The sequence below is a fragment of the Accipiter gentilis genome, chromosome Z (genome assembly GCF_929443795.1).
Source record: "Accipiter gentilis chromosome Z, bAccGen1.1, whole genome shotgun sequence".
NCBI lineage: Eukaryota > Metazoa > Chordata > Aves > Accipitriformes > Accipitridae > Astur > Astur gentilis.
In genome coordinates this window covers 4289247-4311332 of record NC_064919.1, presented here as the reverse complement: position 1 = coordinate 4311332, position 22086 = coordinate 4289247, and the positions used below count along the sequence as shown (strand labels likewise).

At 39.5% G+C, this 22086-nt stretch overlaps 1 protein-coding gene across 1 annotated transcript in view; it reads left to right on the top strand.

Moving 5' to 3' along the window:
• ADGRV1 (adhesion G protein-coupled receptor V1) overlaps positions 1 to 22086 on the top strand; it is a 284664-nt gene that overhangs the window by 171698 nt on the left and 90880 nt on the right. The gene's annotated exons all lie outside the window — the stretch shown is intronic.

Genomic DNA, 22086 nt, shown 5'->3' with positions numbered 1-22086 from the left:
GTGTGGTTCCTCAAAACATGAATAATATTAATTCTCTGCGTCATTTGAAGTTGCTTCTGGCTTCTTTCTTTGTAGCCCCTTCCTGTATTTCCAGCTGGTGTTTTTGTTCTTCCATGTATCTTCCTTCCATTCCTAAAGATAACTTTTAATAAAATATTTTGATTGTTAGGCTGCATATCAGGAAGAAAAGAAATTGAGAACTTTAAGTCAGGGAAGATGGTGGGAAAAGGGAGAGAAAAGCGGAAGCCAAAGAATACTCATTTTCAAGTCAGCTTCCCCTGTGACTCATGCTTCACCAGTCTGGCTGAATTCCTTTGTAAGGGTCAATTCAGGCCTAGAGGAAAGAGGTTTTAGAAGAATAAAAGAAATGGAAACCTGTTTGATTGCTCTTGGAGCATAAAGCTTGAGATTTCACTGTGCAGCAATGTCCTAATGTGAGTGCATGCTAAAAATATGTTCTTCTCCAAGTTTTGTGGCTTGCTAACCTCTTTGGAGATTTCAATTCATAAACTGGTTATGTCAGTCCTGTGCAAAGAACATAAGCAACCTTCCTTTCAAAGGCATGTCTTGTAGTCACGAGACTTGAGCCTAGAAAGAGCTGGTCTTCAAGAAAACAGGTGGTCTTCAAAGATTTTTCTCTTCCTGAGGGGCATAAACCATAACTTTTCCTCTCCATCTATGCTGTGTTTCAGACTTTCTAAAAATGCTGCATTGCAAACTCTCAATTTAACATTCCTCTGATCCTCTGCAACTTTATTTCACCCTTAACCTTTTTCTCAATTCTTCTTCCCCTCTCCCATCTCTGTGCCAACCATCTCTTCCTGCATCGTATAGTCAGAGCCCAAAGCAAACAGTGGGTACTGGTTTCATTTGGTGTGTTCTGCCGTTCTGTTTAAATATAACGAAAAACAAAAGCCACTTTGGATGAAGGTAGATATTTGCAAAATTGCTTCCTGAGAGTAAGAAGTTTGATGAGATTGAAGATAATATAATGGCAGTCTACACTTCTGGAACAGAGGTAGAGATCAGTGTAATAAAAGTATGATAAAAAAAATCAGAATTCAGAGACAAAAATGAACACAGGACAAATGCCAATATATTTATAAAAACATATTCATTTCCATCTCAGTTTTATGGCATTACTGTTGAACTGCTTACTTCAACAGAAATAAAATATATTGCTATCTCAAATAGTAGAGTATGCTATCAAATGTAATAAATAGTTTCTTGGTCTTTACTTGGCTCATAATAATCTCCTCAAAATTGTCTTTTGTTTTCACATGCTCACTATCATCAGAGTATTACAGAAGTGATTGCCTCCTGTTTTTCATTTCAATATTAATTCTTGAGGGTTGTATTTTTTTGAGTTTTAGTTTTCTAATTTCTGGTCAAAGCAAATATTCTTTAATTCTACTTTAAAGGGATTTGTTTCAAGTTAGGGATTTTGAGAGCAGAGGAGTGCTATTTACCCATGGTCTTCGTTAGAGGGGAGTGAGTTCATACTCCTGGTAAAAGGGTAAGACCACTGTTGTCATTCATCTTTTCTGAATAAATAAAAAGGGAACAGAATTTATAAAATCAGCCAAAATTGATTTTAATACGAAGAGCAGGCCACTTCTAATGTGTGCAGCTGAAAAAAAAAGTCCTTTTTATTTTCACAAAGGCCTCCTGTATTTTCAGTGTAGGAATTCCAGTGATGATACCCATAATAGTGCATAAAAGTATAGTAAATCATATGAGTTGCTACATTTCTTGGGAAATGCTTGATGGCAATTTCCTTTCAGATCGGTTTAATTAAGACAGTGACAAAACCACTAGAACACATATGATGATGGGGGATTTCCACTTAATTAGATGACTTTCACTTTCACACTGAACAGATATGCCCACTGAGAGGCAGTCTTTACCCACGCTCCAATCTGAATGCTCAGAAGAGTGACGTTTCTTAGAATTGATTTATGTGGGGATTTTGTACCTATTCTATGTGGACTTTCTTTACAACTAATTTACCTAAGGAGGGAATGAAAGGGTATCCCATATTTCAGTCTGTAAAACGTTTTGAATTAATGCTGTATCGTGAGCTGCCACATCAATATCTGCAATATGCTACAGATAGGAGCAAATGAAGTATTAAGTAAACAGGTTTGAGACTGTGGAGCGAAAAAAGTATTAACAGAATTTTGGGCTCATTTTCTCTGCATAGATACTAATTTTTGAAACATTAGAGTTTTACATTTGCACTCAAGAGACAAAAATGTGGTAAAACAGGAGAATAATCCCATTTTTTTCATCTACTAATTTATACTTTGTAATAAGAAATGGTTGAAATGTCTAATCAAGTGGAGTGAAAAGTAGAATTTATGTTTTTCAATTACATTCACATTGCTTCCAAATAAGATTCTGAGCTTGGCTGCTGGCTGTGTGCAAATCAGGGAAGGAGAGGAAAATCTGCATTGAGGTATCTGGGTCTGTGTAGGAAAGGTTCAGCCTGGCATAGGCTGTACACCTGGGGTTTTAATCCATTTGCCTGATTCTGTATTTTCATGCTGTACACTTACATCCAGTCAAATAAAAAGCAGAGATATACATGTTCATAACGACATGCTAAATTATAGTATGATTTATGTAGCAATACTGCTGTAGCTGCAGTTTGCTCACAGCAAAATTTGTAGGACAAGACAATATCTCTCATTACACCAGCTAGCACAGTTGGAGAAAACTGGGTATGTCTTCTAATATGCAAACATTTTTAGTGATGAAGAACTGAAGAAGGGGCTGGTGTCCCTCAACTTCTACATTCTTCTACTAATTAGGTGGTTTGCACAAATTTACTACCTAAGCAGATGGCTTTTTTTCACTGTAAATTTTGTTGGTTGCCAGTGACCCAAAGGGACGATCATGGCAGCCTCCAATCGCTGGAAAATTTTAGGAGAACCCCACTTTTTTTTGCCTAGTACTTTTCCCTGAACTCTCATCCAAGTGACTGTGCAATACAAAAAATGAAGCATATGAACCTAATCTTATCTGGTGTCATTTTATTCATCAGGCCTTGAAGAGTAAGGATATGCCTGTGTAGTCCTTTCCTGGCAGACATAAGTATACACTTGTCATGCTTCAAGCTGGAGTCAGGCCAGCTCTGAACAAAAACTGTTTAGCTGCAGTTAGAGTTGCTTTGTGTTCAAGCTAATGTGGGATTCAGTGTCTCAGCAAGGCTTATTTTCTCAAGTACTACACAGTGTTAGCCAAACTATACAGCTTTTGATCTGGAGCTAGCTCGTACTCAGCTGACTTAAAGCATAAGGCAGATGAAATCACATCTGTGTGCAAGATACAATACAAATTAAAACTGATCTTATGCAACATGGGCAATGGCCGTGCATGGCAGAAAGTCTGTCCTCACTGCCCCAAGGGGTCTGCGGACATAGATTAGGGCTATTTGCAGACACAACCTTTGGAGATGGGTAGCAGAATGGTGAGGTGCAGAAAGGGAGAGTGCAGGAAGGTACCTGCACCGATGAGGTTAACTAAGGAACAAGAGGAAACTAAGTTGTTTTCTTTGAAATGACAAAATTCAGTTTTGCTTTGCTGTCAAGAAGCAAATGTAAGAAAGCTCATCCACAAATGCAGTATGGAAGTGGCATGGAATCAATGCAAGTTTGGAGTTCAGAAGGTATTTCAGTGATAGCAGTTGACTACATGAACATATTAAGAAGAAACAGGAAAGCAAAACATGTGGTGATAAGGTCATTCCAGTTAATAAATTAATGTGCATAAGCTACTTTATGCACATTTGACCTTCTATGTTGATTAATTTAACACATGGGAGGGGTCTGAGGAGAGCATTTGCTATTATTAGTATAGTCAAGCATAGGAAGTGTTTGAAGCACTTGGTCACAGCAAAAACATCCCTGTTTCTGTAGGAACAAGCAAAATGTTGAGACTAAATACAGAAATGATCTCTAAAAGGTGACAGGTTTGAGATGTGTGACTATTTAAGACAAACATTCTTTGTGTTTGGCTTGTGTTGCAATAAAAGATAAGGAGGATAATACAACATTCCTAGAAAAAAAGAGACTGCAGAAAAAGTGCGTTTGTTCACATCTTGAAAGTAAATGTGATGATTAATCACTTTAAGACTATCGGTTAAGCAGAGAGGGTGTTTGCTTTCTTACATATGCACCCATACACAAAGCCAATTCTGCTCAGCCTGTTTTCCTCGCATATGTGATTTAAGTGTACACTCTTCAAAGCTGGTTTTCAGAACTGTAGTTTCTGTCTTGGCTCTTTTGCCTGCAGAATTACCACACATCCATGAGAAATATTCATCATTTTAGGCCTGCTAAACGTAAACAGCTCTGTTTTACAGCAACAGATCTGCAGAGGAGCTGCAGTCACCTCAGGGAAGGAATGTAAACTGGGCTGTAACCGAGTTATTGTTTGAAGAGAATTCTCCATTGCACTGCATTATACGGTATATATCCTGTCAAATCAGAAGATTTTCTGTTCTTGCAGCTTGTTTTGTCAGTCAGCTAGTGGTACACAGAATGATCCGGATATCAGTTTTACTAACATTAAAAAAATACAAAACTCATGGTCATAATATATGACAAGCTTTCCTTACTGTTCTAGAAGGTACAGTAGAAGACATTATTTTTGAGACTCAAAATTTCATAGTATCTTAATCACCTGTGAAATATGTTCTTGTCTAAAAGTGATTTTTGTGCAAGGAAGTTCCTTTAGAAATGAATTTGAAATGTTTCCAGTTAGTTACTTTTTCTGTTTTCAGTGTGACACAGTGAAAAAACAAGAGGGTTCTAAAATTTCTGTCCTATTAGGAATGGGCTTTGTTCTTCTTACAAGGTAGGGTCTGTGGATCACATAAGTAGAATTATTAAATGTAGTTTCAATGGATTAAATTTAAGTGTCTGGGGAGTAGTGCTTCTTCACTGCTAAAGCCAGAAGAATTTATACATAATTAATGTTACTACTAACATAAAGCCATTTGAAGTATTTGCGCTAAAAAAGGCTGTCATTTAGCCTTTGGTCATGACTTTTTATCAGAAGGTGTCTTGCAATATCTGGCAGCTATCAGGTTAATCAGAGGAGCTGCCGAGAGCTGGAGCAGTGCTGCTGTGGCTGGGAACAAAATCCCAGCAGAGGAGGTGCTGGGAATAGGGACACACTTGCTGGGAGAGGCATCGCATCCCTGTCTGGCAGAATGTCCCCACTTGGGGCCCACAGCTGAACCCACTGGAGACCATCTCGTGTGGCCACATCCTCGTTGGCATTGCAGTCAGTGGAAGAGGGTCGGTACTCTCTCGGGCAGTGGCGCAGACCTTCAGGGTTCCTGGAGGGTTTTTGAATGCTGCCTGTGCTGCTTTGGGATGAGCTGATAGAAATGGGTAGCAGAAGTTGCTCAGTGTTAAGCCTTTACAGGGAAAAAACTGAAACAAGAATGGGAGATCAGGAGTCTCATTCTTTCTCCATCTCATGATTAGTATCCATCTTATCCACCCTTCCTTTCAGTGGCATTATTCCTTCTTGTTGCCACAATAACTGGAATCTGTGTCAAGGCCAGAAGTTCATATTTTTGAATAACAAATAAGCAATACTTAAGAAAATAGGACTAATTTTCAATTTATCACATAACAGCTTTGTTTCAGGGAGGAGTTCTTTTAAAAAAAAAAAAAAGGTTTGAGCTCAAATCCTGCTGCATGTTAACACAAATCTGATTTCCTAAGGTTGTCTTGACTGCCCTGTGCAGTCTTTCTCACATGCAGTGTCCAATCTGTGCAATCAGGTGGCAACCGTAACTAGAGCCTCCCTACTGATGCCCAGCAGTCATAAAAGAATCTTGAAGCTTCTTACAGCTAATGTGAATAATGATCTCTCTCTCAGCAGTCTTATTTGCCCAGCCAGTTGGATTGGCATGGCTAGGAAAGCTGCGTGGACCCATTTTTACCTGCCCACCCCCATGGGTGAATCCTTGCAATGTAAGGGCCGTATAATGTAGAAATGGCTTATGACAGAACTGTGCTCTGGAGTCTGAATTTTCATTTAAAAATATATTCCCGCAACTTGAGTATGTAGAAATAGACCCAAATCACAATTTCAACTTTACTGTGGTGTCATGGTTTTTTTCCTTATTCAGGTGAGAGCTTGAAAGTTCCGTGATAGCTGTGAGCTGCCTTGTTCATACAAGTATGAGGCTTTGAGAAATTAATGCTGAAGCCATAGGTGCTGGCTCTTTTTCCAGATGCCTTTTTCCCTGAGGGATTTACAGAATTGATCCAGACTTGTTAGCTTGTCCCACACCTCCTTGCAGTCCAGGCACAGAAAGGCCTTTTTGCCTTGGTCAAGTATACTTTAAACCCAGCTTTTCTGTCTGAACTCTGAAGATTTCCTTTAGCACATGATCTATTCTGTGTGTTCCCAGCTAGATTTAGGCTAAACCCTAAATTGGATTCTTGTAGTTCGCCAAGTTTTCCTGTTCATTTCTTGCAGCTACTGTAAGCCCTCTTTTTTAACTGGTCACTTCTATCTGGAAAATCATCTACTATTTTACTTTCAGACCCTTTGTTGTGTTTAAATCTAGCATGAGACTTGCCTTAAGTCACTACCTCTGTACCATCAGCAGCAGCAGCAGGGCAAGGAAACAAAGTATTTCAACAGAGGAGAAGACTTTAAAAGCAGCTTGAAGTGTATCATCTTCAGAGAAAAGTGCCAAATGCAGAAATGCATTATCAACCTGTTCCAACTTAATATGCGCTTTTTGATGGACAACAGAGTCAGTCCCCTACGTCTGTACTCTCCCCATCTGCCCCGGGTTGCTGGATGTCCTTCTCTGAGAATGACTACATGTGTCTCATGAAACCAGGAGTCTACGAGTTGTTTCTTGTCCTTCTGTCTTTCTGTATTTGCAACTCCAACCTAATCAATAGATTCCCTGGAAAATGAGTTACTAGTGAGTGCATTTCAGTTCCTATTCCAGTATGATAGAACAGGGGTATTTTGGATGTTTTGTCTGTTTTCAGTAAAAGTCCAGGGGTGCAGTTTAAAGACTTTGGACCAAGGGGTTCCATACAAGGTGAAACGCAGAAAGGCGAGCCTGTGGCTCACAGCTTCTCTCAAGAGGGATATGAGTTACCAGTCAATCCTGTGACCATTACGCATATCAAAACCTAAAGCTATTAAAATAACATTAAAACTGTTAGAAAGTATTGGCTACACAAGTATGTATATATGAGAGAATACAAGGACAGTAGTACACCTTTCTAATCACAGCATTTGAAAGTTATAACTCGTTTTACTTACTGTAGCTTCAGAACATCTACAGTGCTTAAAATTCAGTTGCATGTGGATACAGTGAGTCCAAATCACTGGCTATTGGCCGTGCTTTGGGTATGACAGATTAAATATTGCTTTAATTCCTATACACAGCTTGAGGATTTTTACAGTAAGAACAGTTTTGAAGTATCTGAAGTGTTGTGAAATGAAAAGACTGTCTCACAACTCAGTTTTTCCCTACCCTCTTCATAAACTACATAAATAATTTTATGTATTGATGAAACTATAGCAGGTGAATTTAAAATGTAGAAACCAAACCCCCTTTCTATTTCTCTCAATAACAGGACAGCCATTCTCAACTTAATTGATTTTGATGTTCCATAAATGTGCATCACAAATTTGAAGCTAATAAGTGTGATAATAAGTACAAGTATGATCAAAATGGTGCCCCAAGCATGGAATATGTTTAAGTGCTTCATTTCCAGGGTCCCCTGGTACTAGTTTACCAAACTAATGTTTCAAATTGTGAGTAATTAAGACAGAAACATGCAAAAAGCAGCTGACTTAATGGCAGTATAGATCTGTGTGCTCACATTCCTTTAGCATTTGACATGAGATCCTGACAAAGAAACACAAATTAGAGCTTATGAACCTACATAGTGCAGTCTTGGGCATGACTGTCTGATTTACTGAATAAAATACAGATAGTATTTAGTTATTTTTTAAGTACAGAAATCTATGTCTACATTAATGTTTTAACAGAAGTCCCTTTAATAGCATCTGATATGTCATTTCAAGTAATTAAACTTGAATCACTTTTTATTTTTAGAAATTTTGCTAAGTCTGGCTTTAGACTACTATCTGCAAGCCCACTTGCTTTTGACAAAGAAGTTAATGTGTTCTGCACTCTCATTATACAAGAGAAAATATGAGAACCTAGTACAGAAAACATCATATTCTCTAGTGCTTACCTGAACTTCTAGTCACTAAATATCAAAATAATGAAGTAGGCATTACAGAGTAATTTTTCAGACTAGTTTCATATACGGATGCTCTATTCCAGAATAAACATCAGTTTATTTTAAATCATTTTTGCATGAGGACAATTAGAATAACAGTTATTTTAGGAATAAGTGACTTTCTCTGCAGTTCGTTTTCACATGTTGGCAGAACCACAGAGCACAGATTCTAGCTAGATAAGGAAGTTTCTATGTTGGAGTTTGAAAAAGTGATTCAGTCTGTACTGCTGAACAAAGTCCATGGCAGCAGGATACAACTTCTAAATTCTATAAATACTTGAACCACACTCTGGAACTTATTTTTACCATATTTTTTTTTGTTTGCATTCCAAACAAGAGTACTAAAAGTTGTACTTAATATTTAGTCTATGTTATTGCTTTAGGTTAGTCACAGTTATAGGAACCTTATCTTTTTGGCATATTTAATGCATTTTTCTTTGTTTGCCTGTTTTTAATCTAAGTTGTTGCTCAGAGCACTAGTGACCCAGTTCTTTCCCCTGCTTGTTTACAGATGAGGTGAGTCTGTACAGAACAGATAAACTATGACTACTAAGAGATTATTTAATGCTATTTAATAATCCACATCAGCTGGCATGCTTGTGATGGTTTTATTACAGGCATCTGAAAAGTCCTGTTTCAAGTGGAATGTCTTAAATCTTTACTGCTTGTTATAGCCTGTGCTGTTTACTGATTCACATTGATTATTGTGGGTTCAAAAGTCAACCTTTCCATTAACACAACAAAATCCAAAGGTTTTGTGTTCTATTTTTGTTAGGGAGGGAAGCCTTCTGCTCTGTAATTATGAAGCCTTTTGCACAGAGAAAGCAGCAGTTAAAGACAGATTATACTGATCACTGAACTGATCATTCTCTAGGCCGTCCTACATTTAGGAGGAATCTGACTCAAAGATTGCCACAGATATTGAAATAAGGCCAGCATTTCTTTAATATCATAGGTTACAAACAATAGTAGAACTAGGGAACTTACCTGTTAGCCCTTCTTGAAGAATGCTTGGTTTGTGTCAAGTAGTTTTCTCTAGATCTGTTAAAAACTTCTGGCAAAACTTCAATTGCTTCAGTTAAATATTCTTTCATATCACACCAGACTTCATCTTAGAATAGCTCTTCCAACCAATAAATGAAGACAGATCCCGCAGTCTTGTGAAGATCTTGCTTTTTATACATAAACCTCTGTTTTTTCTTGAGACTGCAGACAGCATGCACTCTACCAACAGAGGTACTGTTGAAAATTATAACCATTTACCATCGCCAGCCTTCTTCTAGAGGTTACAGTTTTAGTGTACCTGCTTTTTGATCTGCTTACGCAGCCCCTAATTCTGTAAACATGACTCAGATTACCATTAGCAGTTTAACTAGGAGGTCTTCGCTTAACCTAGCATGTTTTAACTGAAGAAGAGGAAAAACCCCTCAAGATGATCTCCAGACCAGTATAAAGGGACTGATCTCTAGGCAGAGGTTTGCTCCTGAGGCATAGTGAAGCCAGAAGACACTATGTGTCTGTAATTACATCTTGGTTATTTCTTAAGAAGATAGACAAATAGGTATCCTTCACAGTTGGCTAGACATATAAGGAAGCATGGGAGACCTCTGCTACCATAATTAAAATATTAACCAAGGGGGGACCGTGATTGCATCCTGACCCCAATATATGGTGAGTTTGCCCTACTCTGTGTTGTGATTCCTACAGGGGGGAAATCCGCTGTAGGCATGCAGGTGGAAAGAGAGTTGCATATAACTCCAGCCAGCATCTAGACTCCAGGGAGTGATTTTATCTTTCTCATCTTCATGTTATTTCTAGAATAGAATAGAAAAAAATAGAATAGTTCCAGTTGGAAAGAACCTACAGCAATCATCTAGTCCAACTGTCTGATCACTTCAGGGCTGACCAGTAGTTAAAACATATTTTTAAGGGCATTGTCCAAATGCCTTTTAAGCACTGACAGGCATGGGGCTTCAGCCATGGGGAATGGGGCATTGACCATTTCTAACTATTTACATAAAGCATCAGGAGTTAACAGATGCACTTCCCCTACAGTAATTTTATTTACCCAACATCACATATTGCTGACCTTAGATAGGGTCCTAAATTCAGTTTAGAGGTAATAAACGGTCATGCTGCCAAATTCATGTGCACTTATTACAAGAAGCTTACACCTGAACTTTAAGAAAAACTGTATCCAGATATGGAGGAACTGTAAAGTCACATTATTAACAGTTTTTCCTTATATATCCCCTAAGCATATATAGATTGAGAAGCTTCTAGAGCCAGTTAATCTGTCATGGCAGATCTGCTTAGGGTCCAATATGAGCTTCTAGACAGAGAAACAATACGAGGCAGACCCTACCGTAGGAAGTCAACATCCATCAGAAGAGGCCCTGAGCTGTGCCTGGGTACTTGAAACTGGAAAAGACTGTAGATATATTTCTGATGGGTTTAAAAAGAGGCTTTTTCAGCTTCTATTTGCATCTTTATAGCAAAAGTGTTGTGTTATTGAGGATCTTGCAGGGGAACTTGGGAGGTCTGGGTTGTGTTCTGTAATGAGTGACAGAGCAACACGCAACTTTTCCCAGATCTAAATGGAGGTGATAATAAGAACTGTCTTTATAATGTACTATGCCAGACACATTGCTCTGAATCTGTATAGAAAACTAAATGGGTTAGGACCTGCTAACAGCATGTTAGTCCTTGTTTTTCCTTATTTACAAAAAAAAAAAAAAAAATTCAAATATAACTTCTCAATGAGTATCACTCAACACGTTCTTTATAAGGGACAGCATGACTGGAACATGGGAAAACTGTGTTAGAGGAGACCATGCAGTCGGGTACTTGTGTCAGACCTGTTTTGCAGAGGGTACGAGCTACCCCAGCCTTTGCCCAACAGCTAACTTTTCTGCCTCATGGCCAGCTGCAAGCTGCTGTGCTGTGCATCACGGTGCCTCCCCCCGTCCTACCCTGTATCCTGCACCCTCAGATTGCCTGCTGCCTTGCTTGGAGAAGCAAAAAAAGTCCCTGAGCCTAAAAATAGGAAGTGAAGAGGGCAAGGACTGAACCCAGCATGAAACTGCCATCCTGGTTAGCTGGGGGAAGGGAATGAATAACGTATGGTTGCTGATGTCTGATCACTACTTAAAATGGTTGCCAGTTCTGCTGCTGCTTAATAAAGTGTAAACATCTTTACACAAAAGCGCCATGGGTCACTGTTGTAAATATACCATCAGTATTCCAAGTGATTTTATTTTATCTAGCTGTTTGGCATTTCTTAAAGTGCCAGTTTACAGTGATATATAATCAACATACTTAAGCAAATAATTCGTAATCACAAAAATATCTCTAAAATACAGAATGCATGCAAATTATACAGTAAGACTTCAGAGCTGCTGTTCCTAAGGTACTTACTTTTTAATATATATGTTCATTGACTTAACTGAAGCCAGACATAAAGCTAAACCCACATGTATTGTTTTTTCTGATGTCAGTTATAAAACACCCCTCTCTGAATTATGATAATTTCTCAAACAATTTAGTCACCAGTGAAGTCATTTAGCATTTGTGTAAATTCACAAAGGAACTTTAACTGCTTATTTTAGCATCATTAATACAGAATAAATATGAAATTAAAACTTAGTTATTGAACTTTTATTTTAACCCAGTTAAACACTGTGTTTTGAATCTTCTAAATTACATAACCTTTTCCTCTGTGCTGTGAAACGTGCTGTGTGTTGTATCGTTACTTTTCCCAGGAAGAGTGACTTAGAATTTTTGCTAGTGTCCATAAATCTCTGCAATTTTTTATACATCCTTTGTTGGTATTTTTGTCATGTCATTTTAATATCAGAACACAAAACACAAGAGGAACACTTGGCTTACATCAGTGCTGCCCTGACCTACTCAGCAGTAACAAAAAGTATGATTCATATGCACTATTATTAAGCAGTGTCCCTGTGTTCAAGGAGGGATCCCTTTTTTTACCCATATAAAGTAAATTCAAAGCAGAAGAGAGCAGTTCGGTGAGGACATGAGAGTTTTAATGTGTTTATTTTCCTATGTTATTGTTCATTGCAATTAAGTCCAACAAAAGGAACAGCACTGCAAATTATGCCTTTGGTACTATTCCTCTGTTGAAACTGGGTTGATATAATGACAGATAGCATGTGTTTGGGCTCTTCGTTTTGTTTTCCTTTTTACTAGAAATGCATGTAAACGAGCTCTATAAGGAAGACAGTCTTTTCCTACATGGAACAAAGAAATAAATTTAGAAAATAATAATAAAAAGAAAAAATATTTAACTTGAAAAGAAATTAAATGTCCACTGTTAGGTTCCATTTCTGTAAGATATACATGAAGACGTTTCCGTCTAGAAGAAGACAATGTCTAAAGCTTCATGAGTTCGTACTCTGGAACAGGAATTTACAGAAATAAGAAAAACGTGACATAAGTATACTGGCATGTTCTTCGCTGGTGCACTCCAAAACTTTCTAGAGGAGTCTGCTGCTTGGTCTGCGGGTTTCTCCCAGTGGGGAAGGATCTTTTTCTTACTGCAGGAGGCAAGGGGTGCTTCCTGCACAGATGAGAAAGTGAAACAGTTTTCAGCAGTTGTGGCAGACCCTAGTTCTGCACACTCTTCCAGAGCTAAATGTTTGTTCTTCTCATCCTTGATGTTTTTATATCTGCTTGGGTTAGCCTTCCTCACAGTTTTTTCTCTAGAGCATAGCAAGGTGTTCTCTTTCTTTATTCCTCACCCAGCACAACATACTGCCTTTTCAGCACTTCTTGCAATAGGGGAAGATTGCTACTCTCAGATTTATTCTCCTCCTGTGAAAACATTTTTGCAACTCTTAAAATTAAAAATCAAGTTTTGATTATACTTTACTGTTTTGTCATTTTACTTTTACCCTTTATTTTACTTATTACTTAGGGGGTTTAACTTAACATTTGCAATATCAGTGCTGAAAGTTCCTGTTTTCTAGTATTTTTTAAGGAGTTGTCTAGCTAATATCACATTAGAAACACTTAGGTCTTTGTAAAACAAATTTTTCAGTATTTACTGCATTGTCAGGCTGAAAAATTGGTACAGAATCTTAAGACAGACTGGTTCAAGTTGAGGGGAACATGGTGAATCAATTACCTATGGATTTCACAGGAAAACATCCCTGTCCTCATTGGGTGTTGCATATTCTCTGACCAGGAATAGATTATGTGATATGGTTTCCCACAAAATGCAAGGATAAAAATCTCATTTAAGCAAATAAAAAAAGGAATATCCTTTCATCAAAGTATTCTGAGTTCATCAGTTTCACTGCACTTCTGTGGAATGGTTCTGAGGGAATGCCACGATGTTAACCATTTTAATAAAGTACTTTCCAAACAAGTTCAAACAGTTGGTGGAAAATAAGGTGCAGTCTTAAATCCAGAAGTAATTGGAAGTGCTGATATTTTGGATGTCTCTTTGGAATCATTGGCCTTTATCACTCTTGAAATATTAAATGCAGAGAAAAAAAGCTACCTGTTCAGTAGAGTTTGTGAAAATGTGCACTGCCCGGTTTATAGTGGGTACCACTGCAGATGTGTGTAGTTTCTTGTGCATTCGGGCTGGGCTAGGCTGGAGGTAACCTTAGCCATAGCAGCCCTCATAGTGCTGTGCTTTCTATTTGTAGCTAGAACAGTGTTGATAACACATCAATGCTTTGGCTACTGCTGAGCAGTGCTTGCATAGCATCAGTGCTGTGCCTCCAACCTCACCCCTGTCACCGCTGAAATGCTGGTAGGCTGGGGGTGGGCAATAGGTTGGCAACTGACCAAAGGGTTTTTCCATACCATATGATGTCATGCCCAGCAAAAGAAGCTAAGAGAAAGGAGGATATTCAGGTTTCTTCAAAGGCACTGACAACTTTACACATAGGTAAATTTTCCCATGCATAATCTTGGATTTGATTAAACAGTGATCAAACAGTATATTATGCTATAAATAAAATGTGAATTTTGTACATATGCTAGTTGTCCAAAAACTGACTCAGTCCACTCTGGTCTGACATATACAGCTAAGGTCATTACTCTTATCACAGAACCACAGAATGATTGAGCTTGGAAAGGACCTCTGCAAGGTCATCTTGTCCAAACCCCCTGCTCAAGCAGGGACACCCAGAGCCAGTTGCCCAGGACTGTGTCTAGATGATTTTTTTAATATCTCCATTATGGAGACTGCATGACCTCTCTGGGCAACCTGTTACAGTGCTCAGTCACTCTCACAGTGAAAAAGTGTTTCCTGATGTTCAGATGGAGTCTCCTGTGTTTCAATTTGTGCCCATTGTCTCTGGTCCTGTCGCTGGGCTCCACTGAAACCACCACCTGGCTCCATCCTCTGTGCACCTTCCCTTCAGATACTTATATACTTTAATAAGATCCCCCCGATCTCTTCTCTTCTCCTGTTTCTCTCAGTCTCTCCTTATAGGAGATATGCTCCATCCCTTACTGATGTTGGTGGCCCATTGTTGGACTCTCTCCAGTCTGTTCCTGTCTCTCTTGTACTGGGGAGCCCAGAACTGGAGCCAGCACTCCAGGTGTGGCCTCACCGGTGCTGAGCAGAGGGGAAGGATCACCTTCCTCGACCTGCTGGGAACACTCTGCTGGATGCAGCCTGGGATGCCATTAGCCAACGGCACATTGCTTGTTCACGTCCAACTTGGTGTCCAGCAGTACCTTTTCTGCCACAAGCTTCTGTCCAGCTGGGGAGCCACCAGCAGGTACTGGTACCTGTGGTAGGTTGACCCTGGCTGAATGCCAGGTGGCCACCAAAGCCATTCTATCACTCCTCCCTCCTCAGCTGGATAGGGGAGAGAGAATATAACAAAGGGCTTGTGGGTCGAGATAAGGACAGGAGAGATCACTCACCAGTTACCATCATGGGCAAAACAGACTCAGTGTGGGGAAAATTAACTCAATTTAATACCAATCAACCAGAGTAAGGCACAACTTTATTCCCGGATTCTCAATGAACCCCCCCCCCCCCCCCCCAGTGGCACAGGGGGACGGGGAATAGGGTTTACAGTCAGTTCATCACATGTTATTTCTGCCACTTCATCCTCCTCAGGGGCAGGACTCATCACACTCTTCCCCTGCTCCAGTGTGGGGTCCCTCCCACGGGAGACAGTCCTCCATGAACTTCTCCAACATGAGTCCTTCCCACGGGCTGCAGTTCTTCACGAACTGCTCCAGCGTGGGTCCCTTCCATGGCATGCAGTCCTTCAGGAACACATGGCTCCAGCGTGGGTGCCCCACAGTGTCACCAAGTCCTGCCAGAAAACCTGCTCCGTGGGCTCCTCTCTCCACAGATCCGCAGGTCCTGCCAGGAGCCTGCTCCAGCGCGGGGTTCCCACGGGGCCACAGCCTCCTTCGGGCATCCCCTGCTCCAGTGTAGGGTCTTCCTCAGGCTGCAGGAGGAGATCTGCTCCCCCGTGGACCTCCCTGGGCTGCAGGGGGACAGCCTGCCTCACCAGGGTCTTCATCCCCACGGGCTGCAGGGGAATCTCTGCTCTGGCGCCTGGAGCATCTCCTCCCTCCCTTCTGCACGGACCTGGGGGTCTGCAGGGTTGCTTCTGTTCCATGTTCTCACTCCTCTCTCTGACTGCCATTTCTGTCTGTCCCAGCAACTTTTTTTTTCCTTCTTAAATATGTTATCCCACAGGCACTACCACTATCGCTGATTGTCTCGGTCTTGGCTGGTGGCGGGTCCATCTTGGAGCCGGCTGGTATTGGCTCTGCCAGACATAGGGGAAGCTTCCAGCAGCTTCTCACAGAAGCCACCCCTGTAGCCCCCCCGCTACCAAAAACCTTGCCACATAAAGCCAATACATTACCTGAGGACATTCTTTCTCAGATGCAGGACTTTGGAATTCCTCTTGTTGAACTTCATGAGATTCCTGTCAGCTGGTTTCTCCAGCCTGTCTAGACCCTTCTGGATGGCAGCACCACTTTCTGGTTTATCAGCCACTCCTCCCAGTGTGGCGTCATCTGCAAATGTGCTGAGGGTACACTCTGCCTCAACATCCAGGTCACTAACGAAGATGTTAAGCAGGACTGGACCCAGTATTGACCCCTGTGGTACACGACTAGTCACTGGCCTCCAACTAGACTTTGCACGGCTTATCACTACCCTCTGGACCTGGCCATTCAGCCAGTTTTCACCCCACCTCACTGTCTGCTTATCCAGCCCATAAATCAACAGCTCATCTATGAAGATCTTATGGGAGACAGTGTCAAAGACCTTACTGAGGTCCAGGTAGACAATATCCACTGTTCTCCCCTCATCTACCAGGCCAGTCATTTCTTCATCAGATTGGTCAAGCATGACTTCTCCTTGGTGAAGCTGTGCTGACTACTTCTGATGATTTTCTCATCCTTAATGTGCCTGCAAATGGTTTCCAGGATTAGCTGCTCCATCACCTTCCCATGGATGGAGGTGAGGCTGACCAACCTGTAGTTGCCTGGGTCCTCCTTTATGCCCTTCTTGAAGATGCAGATGACATTTACTTTCCTCCAGTGTTTGGACATTTGTCTTAGTCGCCATGATTGGTCAAATATTACCAAGAGTGGTCTCGCAATGACATCTGCCAGCTCCCTGAGCACTCATGGGTGCATCCCATCAGGCACCATGGTCCAGTTTGCTTAAGTATTCACAGACACGATCCTCTTCTGCCAAGGGCATGTCTTTCTTGCTGCAACCTTACCCCCTGGTGTCTGGACCTGGGATTCCTGAAGGCTGGTCTTGCTAGAGAAGACATTCGGTATTTCCCCCTTTTGGTTCAAAGTAGAGATAAGATCTATTTCCATGTGTCATGTGCTGTATCCTCATTTTAAAGTCCATCTTATGGTACCATTTCAGTACTTACCATGGCAAGTTGTAATTACTACTAGTCTGTATTACATTTATTTATTCTTCATACGTCTTCTTATTTAGGCTTCAGCCAACCTACTCCTCGCTTCGCTGTTGTTTACTTGATTGGTATGGAATTGTTTCAGTCTTCTGGTCCTTCCTTTTTCTCTTTTATACAGTATTCAAAAGGCAACTCTGACTTAGGCTCTTTGTTTTCTCTGTAAATTTCTGTAATAAGGCCAAGTTTAGCTCTGCTAATTCTGAACTTAGATTTTAATAAATTCTTTTATCATGAGAAAGCTGATTGATTTCCTCACATCATGTGTAGTTGGCATCAGTGAATATGCCATGTAGACTTGCTTGGTCACAATAGTTGGCATTAATGAATATGCCATATACATTTGGTTTGGTTGACAACAGTGTAGTCTTCTTGTGTGGAATTTTTGTCAATTTTTTTTTTTGTTATATAAACGAAGAGAGAATAATGTAAAATTTCTGGTAAAAATTTGCAGTGAGGCAGGAAAAGTAAATATATTAAGTGTCACTCCAAACAAACAAAATTAAAATCATCACATTTTCAGAGAAGATAGTGATGTTAAAGATCACCATTGCAATAAACGCAAGATGGTGAATAGAGTTAGTAGCATGGAGTGAAGGTTATGGCTACTGAGGCAGGAGGAGAACCCAAAGGATAGGTGCATTCATAGGTTGGAAGATAAAGGTCCCCATTCCTCTTTGAAAATGCTGGCATGATAACTTGCAGGTCTCACAGCAAGTGCTTTTAACAAATCCTTCATTTAGGAGTGCTACTATGTGACTGGAAAATAATATATTAAAAGTAATACATAGTAAAAAAAAAATAATCTTGGTAACTGTAGGCCCATTCATTCACTCTCAGAAGCATGTAAGAGTTTAGAAAAAAAATTATATGAAAGGACATAGTGATAAATGAAGTGGAGAGTTAGACTCCCCTGTGTTTATAGCTACATTGTGCCAGACTAGTCTGCTAGTTTTCTTTTATGAGATAAATGCATTAAAATGCATTATATGTCACATAATTAGTAAAATAATAATGGAGGAGGATTAGTCCAAGAACTCGGATGTGGGAAGAGACAGACTAAGGGGAATGAAGAGAGGTATTTCACTGATCCTAAAGGACTAGTTTGTGGAACACAAAATAACATTCCCAGGCAGAATGCACTGATGGAAGAAAGCAGAGGAACACGGACACTCTGAAGTGGTAGTGAGGTAGCATATAGAAAGATGTGAATAGCTTTGAAGACTGCAGTGTGAAATACAGGGATATTTCCTAGAACAAGGTGAAAAGTCTTAAGTTGTAGGCTAATAGCAAATCTTTAACTCTGTGGCAAGAGGTAGTCAGTTGGAAATGAGAAGAAAAACTGTGTACCAGATCATCACTGAGGAATTACCATACATCACATGTATGTGCACAGTATATAGGGAGATAAGAAAACTGTTGGATGAGAATCTTGTGAGACTTCTGCAGCTCTTCTCCATCCAACCCTGAGTACATGTTTTCACAAAGGACAGAATCAAAGTGGCACCAGTATAGAGAAGGATGGTGAAATTGGTGTGTAAGCTGCAAAGACTTTTGCACAGGGTAGGATTTCACACGTGTGAGTATACATTTCACAGCGCAGCACATAGGATTACTTGGAGAAACAAGATAAATTGATCCAGGCAGATGCTGTATTCATGGAGCTAAACTGCTTTTGCTGCCCAGGCCAGCCTAGACATCTCTACAGAGTACTGCACTGTGCAGTGGTTGGCTTATTTAACCTTGAAAAATGAAGCCTGAGGGAGAATACTACTGCTTTCCGTGAATTCATGATAGTGCAAACCCAAAGGAGGAGGAAATCCTGTTTAATCTGAGAGGCTTCCAACAGAAGAAAAAATAGATATAAATTGGCCATGAATAAGTGCAAGCTGGAAACTAGGAGGCAGCTCTTAACTAGCAGAGGTGTGATGTTCTGAGACAGCCTACTGCTTGGGAACAGCAGTACAAAAATACTCTTCTTTATACACGAATGTAAAGTTTTGTAAATTATCTGTTTTTATTAATTTATAGTTTGGTGTTGATGACTTAGGTTGAATACCCAGGTGCTAATTTCCTTCAAGTAATTGCTAGGTAATTGTCTTAGAGTTACAAAGGAATTGCTGTACCCTTTGAGTAATAAACTGAGTAATGATTGTCAGATGGGAACACTGTCAAAGATCTTTTTGGTCTTTAACAGAAATGCTTCTCTTTCTCATCTTTTATTTTTTAACTTTTTATTTTCTCATTTTGTCAAGAAGAGCCTTGTGAGTAATACACTACCACTGTAATTTTGAATTATTATATCACATACAAATTAAGCCTGTTAGTTGAGTGCCTTAAGTAAATTGTTATCACTTACTTAAATAATTTTGGGTCAAGACTGATCACCTTGAGAAGTGCCAGGAAGAAGCATTATGTTATAATCTCATCATAGAACCACATGGCAGGTTACAAAGATTGTTTGAAAAGGGCTATTTAAAATCATATGATCTCTGTAAAAAGAGCTCTGAGCAATTGGTAGCAAAAGGAACACATCCAATATATATTTTTTAATGTTTGAAGAGGGGAAAAACTTATTCCAATATATAGTACATATTTTGCTTGATTAAATAATAGGTTCATTATTACAAAAGATTGCCTGCTACATTTAAAAATTAAGCAAAGTACAGAAGACATGAGGCAGTTAGGTCCAAGGAACAATTCATTTGGAAGGTAGGTTTTTTTGCATGTTTCCCTGACCACCTCAGATATTATGGGGGAAAGGTCTATTCAGGGCCTGTGTTCCAAGTGTTTCTACAAAATTGCACTGCACTGCATTTTAAGCTGCAGGTGCCAAAGTAGCTAGCATTGTCAGAACAGCGTAGCTAAAATACAATTCCTTCCAGCATTTCAAAATATGGTCTGCCATTTGTTTTTTGTTTTATAATCCAGTTCTTATTTGTATTTTCTGTTCAAGATGCAAGATAACAATTACATGAAAATAATGTAGAAATGTTTCTTTGCCTCTTTTACATTTTCAGCCTTTTTTTTGCCTAAAACCCTGTAATGCCAGTAAATACAATGAATTCTTAGCTGAGTGAATATTTCAGCCATATTGCTGTTTTACTTCTTCAACAAAAGTCAGTGTCCGTGAAAGTTATTAATTTTTAGGAAATATTTGGACTCTTTGCATTGTTTTGGTTGGAAAACTGTTGACATAGTGAGATATTTCTCTTTTTTAATAAACAAAAAATTGTATTTCTTGAAACACAGGAAAAGGCTAGAAATGATAGTTTTTTTGGTTACAGATGCAAAATGCTTTCAAGCCAACATTCAGTCCAGAAGGTGCTAAAAACATGTTTCCAGGACTCAATCAGTCTGCTTTTGTGTTTTCATCCCTTCTTTGTTTCCATCTCTAGCGTAACAGTCTGTCCTTGACTTATACACAAGCCTTCAGAGAACAAAAGGTAGTAAAGCCTCTCCACCCAGAAGTGTGTTGTATTTTGCTTGTTGTAAGTCAAAGCATTTGCTCAAGTTTTAGGAAAAGTACTGCTGGTACTGTCTGACCTAGCTGGTGCTGTTGCAGTTGTTTGCACAGACACTTCTTGTGTTTATCCCTAATGGATGGCACCTATTGCACACATATTTCAGTTGTGTTTAACCCACTCCAGACAACGGCATTTTGTTTTAGCGGTGTCAGAATTTGGCAAATAGCAGCCTATATTAAGCTGTGTGTTAACGTCTTAATAACTGAACGGTTATGTGGCCATGGTTAGATTCCAGTTCCCAGCAGAAGACTGATGAACCCCATGTGAAATACGGAAAGTGCATTTTTTTCAGATATTGAAATGCATCTCATAATTGCTTTTAGTCCAGTTGTTGTTCAGTGTCTCATTCTTATTCTTCCATTTCATGGTGAGATAACATTGTCTATCTGTCAATACACAGACCCTGGTTTTATAGGGATATTTTTATAGTAAAGAGACTGCGTAAGAGTTTTCAATACCATACATGTATTTATGTTGTAAACACTATGTCCAGGTATATGCCAAATCACCTGGTATACTTCCTTCACCACCCCATCTCCTGATTTTATATATGTGAAATCAGTCTGCACAGTCCACGAATTGCTATTACTAACAAGTCAATGGGCTGTTGGCTATTGTGCTGTAAAGGAAAGGAAAAATCATCAGCTACTGCAGGTGTTCAGTAGGTAAATTGAGCTTTTCTTTATAAGAACACTTTAATTTTTTAACGAAGTTTGCTTGTAGAACTGTTTCCTCTGTAAAGAAATTCAAAGAAGACAGAGCTAAAAGGTTCTGAGTTGTGTTTTAATTTTAAATGCTATATTGAAATCGTTTAGCAGCATTCACTGCAGTCAGCATTGGAATACCTTTGTTCCTCAGACAATGCATTGGCTACTTATCTGGCCAACATACAGTCCTTTGACATTTGGCATGTCTGTGGAAAAAAAATTTATATCTGCCTTGTGAGTGTGAAATCCTTGTCTGCTGTTAGGCAACAGAAGAAATACTTACTTCCTTTTATCCCGTATTGCTATCTTTGATGGGGTATAATATTGCTACATGTTTGACAGTTTGAATACAGTAAGTGCCTCTTGCATTTGTATGTTTGCTTGATAAAATTTCTGCCTTACTGAAACCAAAAGATAATGTCTCTCTATTTTATGGAGGAAAATCTCCATCCTCAGTTAAAAAACTGGTGTGTAATGTTGCAAGGCAATTAGTCTGGGGAAAAATATTAAACTGTAAATATTAAGTCTCTCTATGGTCTTTTCAGATATGGATGTAATGGATATTAGACTGCAAAAAGTTTAAAGCTAGTTTTGTGCC